The sequence below is a fragment of the Microcebus murinus genome, chromosome 18 (assembly GCF_040939455.1).
Source record: "Microcebus murinus isolate Inina chromosome 18, M.murinus_Inina_mat1.0, whole genome shotgun sequence".
Lineage (NCBI taxonomy): Eukaryota > Metazoa > Chordata > Mammalia > Primates > Cheirogaleidae > Microcebus > Microcebus murinus.
Window position 1 is genome coordinate 32134700 of NC_134121.1, and position 19575 is coordinate 32154274.

Here is a 19575-nt window from a genome sequence, read left to right on the forward strand (position 1 = left end):
TTGTTCAGAAAAATTTGTCCCAAGGCCTTACCTTGTGAAGACAATAGATCGCTCCTCCCTGATTTCCACCTGATACGTGGGAAGGGTGACAGCAATGACACGGATGCTCTTATAAGGGAATTGAATAAATATATGTAAAAAGATCTGTCAACCTCTATAGACAAATGTAAACAGGCTTGTCTCTAAAATTATCTATGAGGGATTACAATGCTAAAAATATCGCCCTATTTGTCTTCACATAAAACTCACATTTACGCTCAGATATTTGTATAAAAGTGATACTCCAGGGAGTTGCACTCAGTTTATTGTATGGATGGTTTCAGCAGCTCTCAGCATAAGACCATTTGAAAAATATCCCCGTGGGCAGCTGAGAACCCCTGCAAGCTCTTCAGCGGAAATGACGTGGCGAAACAGGGTCGGTATGGGCTTATCCCAGCCCACCTGGGCAGGAAGCACTGAGGCAGGCACTAGTGGAACAGACATTTCCCGAGGCATCTTTGGAGCAACCTGACAGAGGGTAATACATTTTTGTGTCCTTTCTCTACTACGTGATGTTGAGGTTAGCCTGGGTGGGCTTAAATGGCCTGGTTTGGCCTCTCTAAGAAAGCCTCGAACCCCTGGCCTTTCTTTCCCACTCCAACCCTCCCACCTCACCACTGATTCCTGAAATGCCAAAAGCGTACTTCATTATTTTATCTTAAGATCTTTATCCCTGTTAAGATTACAACTCCCATACACTTTTAGACACCTTTATCAGTCAGAGATGAACACTGAAGTTTCTACAGATGAAAAGAAAAGATGTCTTGCCCTTGCCTTAAAATACTCTATTAAAGAGGGGAGGAGTATAGGAAGGAAACTGGGAAACTTGCTGAAGTTTGCTGAAAAATGGTGAAAGGTACGTTATAGTTCACTACACTGTTCTCTCTAATTTGTGCATGTATAAAAATTTCCATGATAAAATATAAAATCAAAAAATGTCAGGGGTACTCTAGTTTTGATCCTAATGTCTTTGTTATTTGGCTATTTTTACTTTGAATGAACTATGCATAAATCATGATGGAAGAAGGGGATTTAAAAATTAAATAACATGTGAGGGGATATTAGCATCTAGAAACACAGGCAGTTGTTTTGTAATTCTTACTACTTGCATGCAAAATTTATTTTCAATATACCAAATATAAAATCTCACAAAGAAAATTATTCACAAATGAAAAAGCATATCATCATTACCATCACCCCACTCCCAGCTGCCAAGTAGCACTCCCAGCTGCTGTCAGCAATTTACCTGTTAGTGTAAATGAATCTCCGTCCTTTTCTGAGGTTCACCTGTGGTTACAAGAGATTTGCTAGGCACCAAGCCCTGATGGAAGAGGATGCCATCAAACTTATGAAAAGTCGAATGACTTAAAATTTCTTATGGTTTCTTATTGCCTATGAAAAAAGAATTCAAACTTATCTGCAATTCACTAATCATCCAAGAAGTTAAAATTAAAATATAATAATGAATCATTTATCTTTTTAAATTATATCAACAAAGATTTTTTAAAGAAACTTGTAATACTCAGCACTATTAAGGATTTAGGGAAATAGATAAATCACTGGTAATTTCTAGAAGACAATTTGAAAATAAGTGCCAAATCCATAAATTATACTGTCTGACCCAGTAATTTCCCTCTTAGGTATTTGTTTTAAGGAAACAATGAAAGCAAATTTTTAAAAAATGAATGCTTATGGATGTTCCTCATAGCAGCATCATAATATTGATAAACTAGAAACAATGTAAAGGCACAACTATAAGATACTGGTTAAATAAAATATAGTTCCTCCATGTGATGAAATACTAGTTAGTAATAAATATATATCTTTAAAGGATATTAATTATATGGAATTTTACCATCTTGTTTTCAGCAGAGAATCACAAAACATTTTGTTAAAATATGTTATAAAGACAAAGGAAAAATGGAAATGAAAGATCAAAATGTTAAGGTTAATAGTGGTTATCTCTGGTTGATGGATTAATTGGATATATATTTTTTCCTCTTTACCAATTTCTGTGTTTCTGATATGTTATAAATGGTCATAAAATATTAATTAAAACAGCAAAAGAAGTTGTTTTTGTTTTTTGAGACAGAGTCTCCCTCTGTTGCCCCAGGTAGAGTGCAGTGGCATCATCATAGTTCACTACAACCTCCAACTCCTGGGCTCAAATGATCCTCCTGCCTCAGCCTCCCAAGTAGCTGGGCCTACAGGCATGCACCAAGACTCCCAGCTAATTTGGGCTAATTTTTCTATTTTTAGTAGAGATGGGATCTTGTTCTTCCTCAGACTGGTCTCAAACTCCTGAGCTCAAGCGATCCTCCCACCTCAGTCTCCCAGGGTGCTAGGACTATAGGCGTGAGCCACTGCGCCTGGCCAAAAAAAGCAAAAGAAGTATTGTAATGAAACCATACAAGAACAAAGATAAGAGCTTTTGCTCAGCACCGGTGCTGTCAAGGGCTAACAACAATACCAGGTGTGTAAGGGGAAGAGTTCAGGGAAGGAGAAACCTCAGAACTTTGAGGGGCAGAGGGGGAGAGAGGGAGAGAAGAGGAGAGATGCAGGTGGAGGGAAGAGGGAATGCTCCCCTGTGAACGAGAGGAGAGAAGGAGACAGGGATTCCCAGGACCATTACAGAACCATCCAGTTCCTCCCTTCCTGATGACTGGTTCTTCACATCTCCTGGTGTCACTTTAATGGCCAAATCCAATCAGTAACTGTGAGGTCCTTTCTCCTCTACATCCCTGCTCCATCTGCCACCGTGAACCGCCTGTCACTATCATATTGCAGCCATTCCTATTCTCTCTCTACTCCAAACCCAAATCCCACTCTGGGTGTCTTGTTTCTGTCTATTATCCCTTACCTGGCTAGACCTCTCCCTTGCATTCCACATGTATCATCGCCAGGACATGTGAGTTCTTCCTTTGAAATTCTGCCAAGTTATTTCTCCTACCTGGCTTATTGCAAAGGGCTTCCAAGTGGGTTCCTGCCTCCAGGTTTTACTCCACCTTCATCCACACCATGCAACAGAGTACATACATCAGCGTCCTAAAAGATATCTTCCCTCTCCAGCTCAAAATGTTTTCAAAAGTTGTCCATGGCTCTTTATTGTCTACAGGAAAGAATTCACACTTAGATGGGGTTCAGGGGCTTCCACACAAACAGGCTCCTACCTCTTTCCAGACCCATCTGCCACTTAGTAGTAGTAGTCGTAGTAACACTTACTGTAGTTGTAGTAATAGTAGTAGTAGGCATTTATTGTTGTAATAGTAGTAGCAATTGTTGTCATAATAAATATTCATTGAGTGTTGACTGTGTGTAGGCACTAAACTCACCATCTTATAAGGATTATTCTGGTTCATTCTCATATATTATTACCATGCATATAAATTACATTAACCACTATGAGTTATCCTCACTTTACAGATAAGTAAACTGAAGCTTAGAGAAATTAAACAATTTGTCCCAGATCACAGGGGGAATGGGAAACAGAGCTGGGATTCTGAAGCAGGTCTGACTGGCCCCAGGATCTGTGCTCCTGACTACTATTCTCTTCTTGCTTGTCCCCCTCTAGGATGCTGTGGCTTCAGCCTAACTTATCTCTTCCTTGGTTCCTCAGGTCTCAGTGCCTTTCCTCCAGTCAGTGTCCCACCTGCATTGCCTTCCTGTCCTGTTCACCTATCTGAATTCTACTCTGCTTTCAACGTTCAAGAGTAATTAGCTCTTCCATGATGTTGCCATGTATTGTATATTTCCATGAGAAAGGCTGTCTCCTCATGAGTGTTATTATTTCAATGTAAGTCTAATACATTGAGTACTACACAGTGCTAGTGCACACACAGCTTTCTCATAGCTTTCTCAAGCATCTTTTCCAAAAAGATGCTTGATTGCTTGGAGGATGGGGTGCTTGGATGGAGCAGACCACTGTGAGAGTTAGGGAGACAGAGAGCAGCCACTGCATGAAGGAGTGCAGTTTAAAGGAATGTGAAGGGAATCCTAATTCCCAGCATCACTGGATTGCTGAACCTAGAAGCATCATCTTGGCATGGCCCATATTCTTTCTGCAAACATAAACATCTTTGTAAATGCTTCTTCCACCTACATGCATAGAAAATAGATTCTTTCCTTTTCTAGAGAGGAAAGAAAATAAAGAGACATAGGGAAGGACATGGATTTGTATGGGGACAGGGGAGGATTCTAGATCCCTGTCTGTTGTTAATCTTGTCTCTCGTCTGTCTTTGTTCTTAGGCAATCAGCCCAGATGGACTAAGAGAGAGAAGGGGAGGAGGAATATGTGTGCTCTATGGTCATCCTGGGATCATTAACAGATTTTCTTGAACACAAGATTTAAGGAAAAAGAGGATAAGATGGAGGGAGAGCAATAGAGAAGAATGAAAACCTGGAGTGAGGGAGGCAGCAGGCAGGAGAAGGGGGAAGGAGGAGGAAGACAAGAGGATTAAAAAGGAACCTTAGAGGGTGGGAAGTGGGAGAGTAAGGCCTAGTGATGTTTTCTCCTAGGTGTGGGAAGAAATTGTAGGGTGTACGTGGGATGTGGGAGAGAGAACAGCACGTGCCTGTATATTCTACTCCCTCTCCTCTGTTCTAAATTCCACCAAACATATAAGGCATTACAGGCAAAAGTCTTAGTTCCAGATAAGTTCAATCATTCCCCAAATCCCATTCTCCTGGCATTCTCGCCTAATGACTTTACCTTCCCTCCACCCCACACTTGTCTCACAGTGGGCTTTGGCAGGAGCCTTCTTGGTGCTGACTTGTCCACAACAAGGACCCTGGAGCCATCACCTACCTCCAGCCCAAAGTGGCCAAAGGGACTTAGAGCCTTCCATGTTCCAGGCCACCCTTCTCCTGAAGCTCCATCCCTTTTGTGGCCACTCTCAGACCAGCAACACATTTAGGGTTGGCCTTAAGGGAAGGGACGTTCCGTGGCACAAAACCAAGGCTTAATTCATAACATGAAGCTGAGCTCAGGCTACTAGGCAAAGGAGCAATGGGAGTTATTAAAAAGTATGTGAGTGGTTGCATCAGATGCACATAATCACTGGGAGGCTGTCTTGGGGCCAGCACTTCAGGGGTTCTGATCGTAGGACCAAGACAAAGAAGGATAAGAGCCCTAAAGGGGAATGAATTCCCAGGGAAGATCACAAGAACCAAATCCCTTGAGGTCAGCACCACGGGCAGTGCAAGGTCCGCCCTCTCCTGTCGCCACTGTAGTTGGAAAAGTGAGTTGCGTCCTAGGACACAGTCCAGGTCACTTACTCTATAGGGGAAACTCTGAAGCCTTTTTCACACGTACAGTCATTAAGGTTTACCTCTCATCCCATCCCCAGCTCTGCTCTCCATATAAAGTTCATGGCTAAGTTAAGATATAAAGTTCACTGGCTAAGTTCATCCTCAAGATATAATTCACATACCATAAAATGTACCATTTTAAAGTGATTTTTAACCATTCAGGGGTTTTCAGTATATTCACAAGCTTGTGTAACTATCTAACTCCAGAACATTTTCATCACTCCAAAAAAGCCAAAATCTCCATCCTTTGGCAGTCACTACTCATTCTGTTCTCTCCTCAGTCCCTGGAAACCACTAATCTACTTTTTGTATCGGTGGATTTGTCTGTTCTGGACACTTCCTATAAATGGAATCATATAATAGACTTCCCTCTAAGTACTGCTTTCACTGCATCCTATAAATGTTGGAGTATTGTGTTTTCGTTTGCATTCATCTCAAAGTATTTTCTCATTTCTCTAGTGATTCTTTCTTTGACCATTTCTTGTTGAAGAATGAGTTATTTAATTTTCACATATTTGCAAAATTTTTAGTTTTCCTTTTGTTAATAGATTTCTTCATTTCATTGTGGTCAGAGAAGATACTTTGTATGATTTCAATCTTTTAATATTTATTATGAGTTGTTTTATGGCCTAATATATGGTCTGTCCTGGAGATTGTTTTATGTACACTTGAGAAGAATGTGCATTCTGCTGTTCTTAGGCATTCTGTATATGTCTTTTAGGTCTTGTTTATAGTATTGTTCAAGTCTCCTATTTCCTTACTGATCCTATTCCAGCTCTGTTGGTTACTATTTGCATGGAATATCTTTTTCCATCTTTTTACTTAAACCTATTTTTCTTTAGATCTAAAGTCAATCTTTTGTAAGCAGCATACAGTTGGATTATGTTGTTTTAATCCAGTCTTTCAATCTCTGTCTTTTAATTGATGGATTTAATCCACTTATATTTAAAGTGATTATTGATAATAAAGGACTTACTTCTGCCATTGTTCTATTTGTTCTCTATATATCTTACATTGGTTTCTACCCCCACACTCAATTCCTCCAATACTGTGTTTTGTTGAGGTATTTGGGTTTTCTTTCTTTTCAAGTGTACCATTTTGGAAGGCAGCTTTGCTCACCACTATACCACCCATGCATTTTCTTTTCTTTACTTTTCTTTTTTTTTTTTTTTTTTTCTTTTTTTGAGACAGAATCTCACTTTGTTGGCCAGGCTAGAGTGAGTGCTGTGGCATCAGCCTAGCTCACAGCAACCTCAAACCCCTGGGCTCAAGCAATCCTGCTGCCTCAGCCTCCCGAGTAGCTGGGACTACAGGCATGTGCCACCATGCCTGCCTGGCTAATATTTTCTACATATTTTTAGTTGGCCAATTAATTTCTTTCTATTTTTAGTAGAGACGGGGTCTCACTCTTGCTCAGGCTGGTTTTGAACTCCTGATCTTGAGTGATCCTCCCGCCTTGGCCTCCCAGAGAGCTATGATTACAGGCGTGAGCCGCCATGGCCAGCCCACCAACACATTTTCAAGTGTACCATTTTTATTTTCTCCTTATTTCCTTTTCTACATATGTTTTATTTTCTTAGTGTTATTATGGGGATTACAAGTGACATTCTAAATTTATAACAATCTAGTTTGAATCTAGTCCAAATCTAGTTTGATTCCAACTTAGCTTCAATAATGCACATTAACATAGCTTATAGCTCACTTATTCCCTCCATTTTTATGTTGTTATTGTCACAAATTACTTCTTTGCGCATGTGTGCCTATTAACATATTAAAAATTATTATTTTATGCATTTTTCTTTTAAATCTATAAGAAACAAAATACAGTAATACTAGTTTTCATATTTACCTATGTAGTTACCTTTACCAGTGATCTTTATTTCTTTGTGTGGCTTTGAGTTACCATCTAGTATTTTGTTTGTCTTTGTTTTTTGAGGCAGAGTCTTGCTCTGTCACCCGAACTAGAGTGCAGAGGCATCATCATAGCTCACTGCAACCTCAAACTCCTGGGCTTAAGTGATCCTCTTGCCTTAGCCTCCCGAGTAGATGGGACCACAGGTGCATGCCATCACACCCAGCTAATTTTTCTATTTTTTGTAGAGATGGAGTCTTGCTCTTGCTCAGGCTGGTCTTGAATGCCTGACCTCAAGCAATCCTCCTGCCTCGGCCTCTCAAAGTGCTAGGATTACAGGTGTGAGCCACCGTACCTGGCCCATCTAGTGTCCTTTTGTTTCAATCCAAAGGGCTCCCTTTAGCATTTGTTGTAGGGCAGGTGTACTAACAATAAACTTCCTTAGCTTTTGTCTATCTGGGAATGTCATTATTGTTAATACTTCTTCATTTTTGAAAGATAGAATTCTTGGTCAACAGGGTTATTTTTTCCTTTCAGCACTTTAAATATATCATCCCACTGCATTCTGGCCTCCATGATTTAAAAAAATTTTTAATATTATGTGTATATAACAGCTGTATATACATGTATAGGGTACAAGTGAGGTTTTGCTACAGGCATACAATGTGTATAAATCAAATCAGGGTAATTGGGGTATCCATTACCTAAAGCATTTATCATTTCTTTGTGTTAGGGACATTCCAATTCTATTCTTTTAGTTATTTTAAAGTATACCATAACTTATTATTGACTATAGTCACCTTGTGCTATCAAATATTGTTCATTCTATCTATATAACTATATTTTTCCACCTATTAACCATCCCCATTTTGTCCCCCACACCTCTTCCCAACCTCTGGTAACCATCATTTTTCTCTCTGACTCTATGAGATCAGTTGTTTTAATATTTAGCTCCCACACATGAGTGAAAACATTCAAAGATTTGTCTTTCTGTGCTTGGCTTATTTCACTTAACATCATGTTCTCCAGTTCCATCCATGTTGTTGCAAATGACAGGATTTTATTCTCTTTATGGATGAATAATATTCCATTGTGTATATATACCACAATCTCCTTATGCATGCATCCATTGATAGACACTTAGATTGATCCCAAATCTGGGCTATTGTCATTAGTGTTACAATAAACATAGGAGTACAGATATTTTTTGATATGCTGATTTCTTTTCTTTTGGATATATACCTAGCAGTAGGATCACTAGGACGTATGGTAGTTCTATTTTTAGTTTTTTGAGGAATCTCCATACTGTTGTCCATAGTAGTTGCACTATTTATATTCCACCAGCAATGTACGAAGGTTCCCTTTTCTTCACATCCTCACCAGCATTCATTATTGCCTATCTTTTTGATAGAAGCCATTTTAACTGAGATGAGATAATATCTCATTGTAGTTTCAATGTGCATTTCTCTGATGACTAATGATGTTGAGCATTTTTTCATATACCTGTTGGCCATTTGTATGTCGTCTTATGAGAAATGTCTATTCAGATCTTTTGTCCATTTTTAAATCATATCATTTGATATTTTTTCCTATTGAGTAGTTGGGACTCCTTATATATTCTAGTTATTAATCCCTATCATATGGGTAGTTTGCAAATATTTTCTCCCATTCTGTGGGTTGTCTTTTCACTTTGTTGGCTGTTTCCTTTACTATGGGGAAGCTTTTTAGCTTGATGTGATCCCATTTGTTCAATTTTGCTTTAGTTGCCTGAGCTTTTGGGGGTATTACTCAATAAATCATTGCCCAGACCAATCTCCTGAAACATCTCCTCAATGTTTTCTTTTAGTAGTTTCCTAGTTTCAGGTCTTAGATTTAAGTCTTTCATAGCCTCCATGATATCTGATGAGAAACTTGCTGTTAATTCTGTTGAGACTCCCTTGAATGTGATGAGTTGCTTCTCTATCTTCTTTTTCTTTGTATAAAGTGAAAGCAAAATTTATTCAGAAACTATAGAAAGTCTACTCCACAGATAGAGTAGAGGCTGGCCCTCCCAGCAGAAGAGAACTGGCAAGTTGATTCTTTCTTGCTTTCGAGATTCTCTCTTGGTCTTTTGACAGTTTGATTATAATGAGTCTCAGTATGGAACTCTGTAAGTTTATGCTGTTTAGAGGTCATTGATCTTCTTGGATGTTTGGATTCACATCTTTCAGCAAATTTGGGATGTTTTTGGCCATTATTACTTCAAATATTTTTTTCTGACTCCTTTTTTCTCTCTTCTCTTTCTAGGACTCCCAGAATGTATATGTTAGTCTGCTTGATGGTTTCCCATAAGTCCCTTAGACTTTGTTCATTTTTTCTTTATTCTTTTTCCTTTCTGTTCCTCAAACTGGGTAATATCATTTGCCCTATCTTCATGTTTGCCGATACTTTCTTCTGCCTGATCAAGTCTCCCACTGGACCCCTCTAGTACATTTTTAAATTTTAGCTATTATACTTTTCAGCTCCAGAATTTCTATTTGGTTCTCTTTTATAATTTCTATCTCTTTATTGATATTCCCCACCTATTCATGTATCATTCCCCTGATTTCATGTAGTTCTTTGTCCATGGTTTCCTTGTATTTACTTGAACATGTTTAAGACAATTAATTTAAAGTCTTTGTCTAGTAAGCCCAGTGTCTGGGCTTCCTCAGTGATGGTTTCTGTCAATTTCTGTTTTTCCCTATCATTGGGCCATATTTTCCTGTTTCTTTGTATGATTTGTATCTTTTTGTTGAGAACTAGACATTTTTAATATTGTATGTGGTACTTGATGAATGCTGTATTCTATTTGTTTCTATTCTATTCTATCTGTAATCAATTTGTTTGGTGACTTTTCCAAACTATTTTGCAGAGACTGTATTCCTTGTCTTGTGTGGTCACTAAAGTCTCTGATCCATTATTTTCATAGTCAGCCAGTGAATGGACAGAGATTTCCTTAAATGCCTGTCTCCAATAAGATATAAAAAAAGGAGAAAAAGGAATCTCTTTTTCAATCCTCTCCCACGAAGTCTACTAGAAAAGACACTTCAGCCCATGAGATTTAAAACAATGGCCAGTGTCTGTGCTATCCTCTCAGCGATCAAAAGCAGCAATCAAAATGCACAACCTCAATTTTTGGAGAGCAATGTTTTTATTGCCCACCCTGTCACCAGCAAGTCACACAAGCATTGCAAGCTGCCATCCCCATGGCTGCCTGCCCTGGTGCTGTGCTGGGGTTGGGGGATGGTAGCCACTTATGAAATGCCAAAATTTACTAAAATTTACCTGCCTCTTTTTTTAATCAAGCACTCCCCAGAATGCTGCAATTGTTTGATTAGACTCCAGAGTTCCAAATTGTTGCTTCAGTCATCTTCCATGATGTCATCCCATTAGCTATCTTTATGTTATAGATTTCTAACTTAATTCCACTGTGATCAGAGGGCATACTTGGTATGATTTCAGTTCTTGTAATTTGTTGAAATTTGATTTCTGGCCTAATATATGGTCTATTTTTGGTAAATGTTCCATGTGCATCTGGAAATGATCTTGGCAGTGGTTGGGTGCAGTGTTCTATACATTCTAATTAGGTCAAATTTGTTAATTTTGTTGCTCAAATCTTTTTTATCCTTCTTCTTTTTTTGGTTTCTCTTGCCCTATCAGTAACTGAGAGAGAGATCTTTAAATTTCTCACTATGATTATAGATTTGTATATTTCTCCTTTACCTTTGGTTTTACTTCTATCATCTTATTTAATGATAAATTTTCTATTTTTAATGATTCTTTTGCAGTTTATTGGGTTTTTTTTTACAAAATAATCTCTTCTATGTTTTGTTTATTTATAAACATATATATAAATATATAATTCCTATCAACTGAGACAGTATCTATGATTCATATTAAAATATAAGGAAATTGCTATGCCCCCTTTTCCCAGCTCCCTCCCTTCTCTTCTGTTTCATTCCCCAGTTTTAGTTGTTTATACTATTTTTCTTAGTTGGTATAATGGTACCATTAATTCTTTATAAAATGTAAGTTAAACTCTCACCTTCATTACTTGATTTATCAGCTTTAAACAATGAAAAAAGAAGAAATTAGTTCTAGTTCCAGTTTTAGAACTAGACTAGATCTCATTATTTTCTACCTCTCAACTATTCTAATTATGTTACTATTTCTACCTATTTCTGGTTTGTAACATTTACATTAAATGTTAAAACCATAATTTCCTCAAGTGTTTAAACTTAAATATACTTAAATAGGTTTAATGCTCATCATCGGTATCTTTAGCATGACCCCTCATTTATCTTTTAATAGGCTGAAGTGTTTTCTTCAAAATAATTGAATTGGAATATATTCTGTCCATTCTTACATATTTAAAAATATCTGTTTCCTTTATATTTGAATGGTAGTTTGTCTGGATATGAATATAGCACAGCACACTCTTTTCTGAAGACAGTATAGACATTGCTTCATTGTCTTATTAAAAGTAGATTTCATTTCTTTATAAATTACCCAACATTTGTTGCCATTGAAAAGCCTAAAGCCAGTCTTGCTTTTGTCCTTACAGGTGGTTTGATGTTTTTCTCCTCTATATCATAAAAGCCTATCATTATCTTTGAAGTCCTCCAACTTTACTAGGATTTGTTTCATTGTTGATCCATCTGCATCAAATTTCCCTGGGATGATTTTAGGAAAATAACAGTGGTGGCATCAGTATAAGTCTTTCATTAGCCCAGAATCCCCAAATTAAAACAGCAAAGCAGCAATGTTCTGGATGTGATCTTACACTATAATTTTACAAAATGTTACTGGTATGGTTTGAATGTGTCCCCCAAATTTCATGTGTTGAAAACTTAATCCTCAATGTGACAGTATTGAAAGGTGCAACCTTTGAGAGGTGATTGGATAATGAGGTGGTATCATCGGAGGGGAAGTGGAGGATTTAGAATAAGAGGAAGAGAGACTGAGGTAGCATGCTGGCACACTCAGCACCCTCACCACGATGCCCTGTGCTGCCTCAGGACTCTGCTGAAAGTACAAACCAGCAAGAAGGTTCACATCAGATGCAGCCCCTCAACCTGGAACTTCTCAGCTTCCATAACTGTAAGAGGTAAATTTCACTTCTTTATTAATTATTCACTTTCAGATACTCTGCTATAAGCAACAGAAAACAGTAAGACGGTTACCGTTGGAGGAAACTGGGCAAAGTATACCAGAGGTCTCTCATTATTATTTCTTACAATAACAGGATGTCAATCTACAATCATTTCAATAAAAATTTCAACTAACAACAACAACAAAACAGTGGATCAGGATTCAGGAGACATGTGCACTAGTTTCAGCTCTACTACAAATCAACTCTATGACCTTTGGAAAGCAACTTAAACACTTTCTCAACTTCAATCCCACAGTCTCTAGAATTAAACTAAAAATACCTGGAGAGAAATAGATAGTAAAATTAAAATCCATGGGCAACATGTACCATAAAACTAAGTGACAAGGTATCCCCCTGGACCCTAACAAGCAAGAGAGAGAAATCCATGCACTAAATCCTGCTCATTATCAACATCTGTGAGGGGGGAAGCAGAGAGGAGCAGCAGGGGGGCCTGATGCATCTGAAAAAAGAAGAAAATCAAAAGTGACCAACAGGTATTCTCTGGAAAGCATAGCAGTCCAGTTCAAAAACAACAATTGAAACTGAGAGTAGTTCTTCCAAATTCAGTGGAGGATGAGTAGCCAGAGGTTAAAACTGAAGGACTGTTGTAGCTTAAGTCACAGGTGTTCTCAAGGCTGACAAGCCAGAGCCTCCTTCCAGCATGAACCCCACGCTGAAGCGGGAGGGTCACAATTGATCCACATGGGCACTATCAAGACAAAGAAGGCACAAAGAGAAGGTATAGATAAAAAGGAATGGGACAGAACTAGTAAATCTCAGAAAGCAAGTCACCATATTTTTAAATACTACACTTAAAAAAAGAAGAAAATGTATCAAGCATGACCCCTTCTAAAAGTTCAGTAAAACTATGTTCAACAAACATGACATGATGCTGGCCATGTGTGGTGGCTCACACCTGTAATCCTAGCACTCTGGGAGGCCGAGGCGGGCGGATTGCTCAAGGTCAGGAGTTTGAAACCAGCCAGAGCAAGAGTGAGACCCTGTCTCTACTATAAATAGAAAGAAATTAATTGGCCAACTAATATATATAGAAAAAATTGGCTGGGCATGGTGGTGTATGCCTGTAGTCCCAGCTACTTGGGAAGCTGAGGCAGCAGGATTGCTTGAGCCCAGGAGTTTGAGGTTGCTGTGAGCTAGGCTGATGCCATGGCACTCACGCTAGCCTGGGCAACAAAGCAAGACTCTGTCTCAAAAAAAAAAAAAAAAAAAAAAAATGACATGATGCTGATGTTGAAATTATCAAAAGTCTTAACCATGCTCTATGAAGTACAATTAAACACCCTGAAACAAATGGAAAGATAGCAATTCTCAGCATAGAAACGAAAGCTACAAAAAGAACCAGATAGAAATCTTAGAACTGAAAAATATAACAATGAAAATTAAAAATTTACTGAAGGGGCTTAATAGCAGAATAGAGATGGCAGAGGGAAGAGTCAGTGAACTTGAAGATAGATCACTAGAAATGATCCAATCTGAAACAGAGGGGGGAAAAGATCATAATCAGGATGGAGTACACACATGCTTGGAGCTCACCTGTGAGATGATGCTTTGAGGCCTCCTGATGAACTGAACTCACCATCTTCCCACCTTTCCAGGGTCTCCCTTCTGTGTGTGTGTGTGTGTGTGTTTCCTTCCCCTTTCTACTTTAAGTGTCACCCTTTTCTTGCTGGAGTTAATGAGAGTTAATAGGAGCTCAAGAGCTCTGTGGTCTCTCACCTTCCCTGGGCAGTTGTTCTGGATTATTTTTCCTTATCCAAAGGCTCAGCTTATTCCACTTTTAACACTGGGGCTACTTTATAGGCTTGTAAAACTTCACATCTGCCATTGGTTAGGTGTCTGGCATTTCTCCTTCCCATATCTTCTTCTCTTTCAGGGATTGTCTCTGCTTATGGAATCACATTTACTTTGACCTCACTCTTTTAAAAGCTGCCTTAGTCAAAGTTGACGTATGGGACAGGGTCTCATTCTCTCCCCACCAAAAATGCCCCCCAAAGTGCCTTGGTCATATTCCCTCAAGATTTCCACCACTTACACCCTGGATCATTCTTCCTCATGGCCCAGATTTAAGTGCAAAATGTTTCAATCATGTCTGTTTGCTTTCATCAACCCTCCCCTCCCACCCTGCCCCCTTCTTATTCTTTATCTCCAGCCAAGTCTTTCCATTCCAACAATGGACAAGGAGAAAGAGGTAGATGCCACAGTATCCATTCATTCTGCAGGGAAGAGTTCTTATGGAGGAACTCATAGATTATTTGTGGTGTAAAGGGATAAGCACCAGGCCAGGGGCCATAAAATCTTGATTCTTGCTGTAGTTCTACCACAAAAAAGCCATGTAACCTTGAGTAGGACATAAAATCTTAGAAGTCTGAAGTCATATGGAGCCTTAATAAGCCATCCAACCCAACTTTCTATTTCTACATATGCAGAAACTGACGCCTGGAAATATGATATAACTTGCTCCAAGTCATGTAATTAGCCAATGGCATAGCAGGGTCTTATGCACAGGACCATCATAATAATGCTTTTTCCATCACCCCACGCCAGTGCCTCCATTTCCTCATCTATACAATGGGCACAGCAAAGATTATAGATGAGATCAAATGTACTAAGGCTGATGTAGGGAGTTTGGAAAATAGAAAATATTATTCAGGTGAGTGGTTATTAACTTTACGGACAATCCCCACTGGAAACTGACTTCCTGCTGTGTCCCAGTGGAAGGTCAGGGCCCAAGGGAGCTCTAAGCTGACTCGTCCACCTCTCCTGGGGCCTGCAAACTTTTAATGGCAACCACTGAGCAGAGAGCCATGGCCGCTGAAGCTAATGAGGCTCACTGGAACCACTTTAACAGTTGTTCTGTCAAAAATACCAGCAGGAAATGCCAAGATCTCCACAACAAATACGTAAGGGATGTGGGGTTATGGATGGTTTATCTTCTTTCTTTCTCTGTGTTACAAATTGATTATAATATGAGTTATTGTTTTGGTGTATCATACCTGGTCCATTGTGGATATTTAGCAAATTTTTTGTTAAAGACACAATAATTTGAAACAAAATTTCTTGAGGAGTAGAAGAGCAACAAGAAGCACGACTGGGTACACCTGTATGCTCAGTGCTTAGGATACAAAAACAAGACATACATTCTGCCATCAGAGAACTCACAGTCTGATGGGGGGGGACCCAGAAAGACATAAATATACGGAAGAGAGAAAACGGCTCTCCTAGAGGAATGTTCCAAGGCTAAAGGGCGGAGCAACTAGCCAGGCCTGCGAGAGAAGGGAAGGTCCCCCGGAGGAGGTGACAATTGAACAAAGGGGAAGTTCAGGCATGTCAGGCAGACAAAGGAGGGAGAAGCATGTTTCTGGCAGGAAGAAGAGAGGCTCAGAGATGAAATGGCCCAGCACACACGCCAGGAGCCCGGAGAGCCCAGCGAGGCTGGAGCGCAGGGGAGATGAAGGTAGAGAGGAGGCAGGAAGCAGACTTTGCAGAGCTTTGGGGAACTACGTTAATAAATGTAGACTTTATCCTATAAGTCAGGAGGAGCCAGTGTAGGATCTCATGCAGGTGAATGACCTAAGATGAAGGCCTCTATGGCAGCAAGGAGGAGAAGAGATGAGAGAGCTGAGACGACATAAGTAGGGAGCAGCTTGTCTGTTCACACCCTACCTTGTTCCAGAAAGACTATAACTTTGCCCATGTTCCCATCCCAGCTTCAGACCCTTTAAAGATATGAAGGAATGAGAGGAGAAGAGAGGAGAAATCAAAAAGGAGATGGGAGATTTAAAAAAAGAGGGAGGATGATAAAAAGGTAATTAAGAAAATTCCAGGGATCAAAGCCAATGAGCCAGCCGTGACCCAGCGACTCAATGACATCAAGACACCCTCCAGTGAATCTGTGAGCCAAGAGGGTTTCCATGGCTTCAGTCAGCACATACATCCTCATGCAGTCTCATGCAAAGGCTGGAAATGAGGAGGGGGTGTGGAGAAGTTTCTTTCTTCTGCTTCTCTTGCCTTTAATCGTGGAGGAGAAATCTTTCCCCAAAATTCCCCAGTGAATACCACTAAGTTTTATGAGTCATTACTGGATTTATCACATAACTACTCCTAGCTGCTAAATGGTCTGGGAACGTGAATATCTGGCTTTTTCAGGTACCTTGGTAGGAATTGGGCAAGGGAGAAGGGATTGGGAATGGTTGCTGGGTAGACAACTTGCAGTGTCTGCTGTTTTTTTTCTTTTTGTAAGTACCTAACAACAGGAATGAACATAATGGACCAAAAGCAGAAGAATCTTGAGAGTGATGCAAAGTTGGTCTTATACAAAAAGCTCTTGTGATATCAGGATCACAAACTCAAATGTAGGTGACATAAATGATAGGAGGATATAGGTGGAAATGTCCCCGACCAAAAGAGGACTAAGTTTCAGCCCTTCCTTAACCTGTGCAAACTCTAGCACCTAACTTAAAGGCAGGAAACAATTTTTTTTCCTTTGGAGAAATAACAACCCCAGAAAAATAGGCCTTACTATACTGGCATGGGGGGGGGAGGATCCTCCAGTGAATTACCAATTCTCCACCTGGTCTCCTAAAGTGAAGTCCATCTAAGTATAAAAGCCCTGCCGATACATAGAGGTTGTAAGCTAATTCTAGTGCCTTCCTCCCAATTGGATATAGACAACCAAGGATCACCAGGCACTGAAGGAAGGCTTCCAACATGAAAAGCAAAAAGATAATAAATAGAAAAATGTATGAGAAGAAAACAAAAATGATGCAGGGCACATAAGAAACCTTTTTTAGGGCTGGGCACAGTGGCTCATACCTGTAATCCTAGCACTCTGGGAGGCCGAGGCAGGCGGATTGCTCGAGGTCAGGAGTTCGAAACCAGCCTGAGCAAGAGCGAGACCCCGTCTCTACTATCAATAGAAATAAATTAATTGGCCAACTAATATATATAGAAAAAATTAGCCGGGCATGGTGGCACATGCCTGTAGTCCCAGCTACTCGGGAGGCTGAGGCAAGAGGATCGCCTAACCCCAGGAGTTTGAGGTTGCTGTGAGCTAGGCTGAAGCCACAGCACTCACTCTAGCCTGGGCAACAGAGTGAGACTCTGTCTCAAAAAAAAAAAGAAAGAAACCTTTTTTAAAAAACACTCTGCTTCATATAATTAGTATCTTTAGAAAAAGGCAAGAACACCTATAAAACAAGAATAGGACTGCAAAGAAAAGACTAGAGAGCTGGTGTGGTAGCGTGTACATGTTCCAGCTACTCAGAAGGCTAAGGTGGGATGATCACTTGAGCCCAGGAGTCCTGGGCTGTGGTGCACTGTGCCCATCAGGCATCTGCATTAAGTTCGGCATCAATATGGTGACCTCCCAGGAGTGGGAGGCCACCAGGTTGCCTGGGGGGGGGGGGGCGGGGGTGGGTGTGAACTGGCCCAGCTTGGAAACTCAGAGTTTTTTGAGATGATGAAACTGTTCTGTACTCTGTGGTGGTTACATGAATCCACACATGTTAAAACTCACAAAACTGTATACCAAAAAAGTCAACTGTATGTTAATTCAAAATTAAAACACAAATCTGTGAAGATAAAGGTATTTTTAGATATGTGAGGTTTTAAAATTTTACCCCCCATATGCTTTTTCTCCAAAAGAGTGGTTTTCATGAGGTCGTGATGCAGGGGATAAACAAGAAAAAGGAAAACATGGGCTCCAGACCCAAAAGTCAATAGAAGAGAAGAACAATGGAAACTTCTTGAGTGATGGTGAAGAGAAGGGGCTGGAAGACAGCTGTGCAGCAGGTCTAAGAAGTCACCTGTCCAGTCAGTGCATAGCAGGAAGACATAGAACTCCTGGCAGACTGATATCAAGAGACAAGCAGAAGGAATAGATCATTTAATGTGTCTCAACATAAATTCAAAAAAGACTTTCAGTTCTGGTGGAAAATTTCAGAATGAATTATTATATAGAAAATGATGCAAACAAAAAAGACAAAATTATTAATGCCAGGAAATAAAAACTTGAAATCTAAGTATAGTACAATATATGGCTCAGCGATCAATATTAATTGCATCATCTTGATAACATAAACACTGACCCAGTGACATAACGAAGACAGGATGGTGAGAGCAGTCTGCCCCAAGTGCAGGCAATAAGAGATGCATTACTGAGGATAATTTAAAAACAATAATAAAACTTACTAAAAGTCAGTCTGGTTTTTATTGTCCCTGTGCACTAGCAATACTAAATGATGTCAATGATAAAATACTACTCCCTCCAAAAAATCTTCTAATTTACAAATAATTTCTGAAGTTACTGTTGAGCTTTAATAATATATTTGCAAGCTTCAAAGTAACACAGTCTTTCCAGGCGTGAGGGCTCACGCCTGTAATCCTAGCATTTTGGGAGGCCAAGATGGGGGGATTGCTTGAAGCCAGAAGTTGGATACCAGCCTGAGGAAGAGTGAGACCTTGTCTCTACAAGAAATAGAAAAATTAGCCAGGTGTGGTGACACATGCCTGTCATCCTAACTATTCGGGAGGCTGAGACAGGATGATCGCTTGAACCCAGGAGTTGGAGGTTGCAGTGAGCTATGATGACACCACTGCACTCTAGTCCTGGCGACAGAGTGAGATCTTGTCTCCAAAAAAAACCAAAAAACAAAAAAACACATTCTTATTATTTATCCTTTAATAAACATTGCATATTTTACATAAAAGTTAATTTGAGGAACTCCCAGTTGTACAGTCTCCAGCACAGATTCGACTACATGTAATTGTTTTGAAAGTAAATTTATAACGGTTCAGAATCATTGCTCAAGTTCATTTCAGATGCTTTCATGTCTCCAACCCCATGGTACCACATATTCCTGCTTTTAAACAGTAAATTAAAAAGAAGCAATGCAAGCACAGTGATCGTAAAGAAACAGAACTTGAATTACTTTAATTCCATCATTTCATGTGACTATTTGGAATATTTATTTCTGCCTAAAATATAAAACAGTGGAACAGTGCAAACGAAAAAGTGAAATATTTTTGGTTGGTAAATACAAATTTTTGTTCATATATGATATGTTTTACTTAATTTGAATAATTATTAAATTAAAATTAAATTAAAATTTTATTCTTTTTTAAATTGTTTTTTCATTATTCATTTTTTAAAGGTAGAGAATGAATCCAGAAAATGAAATGTGGCATT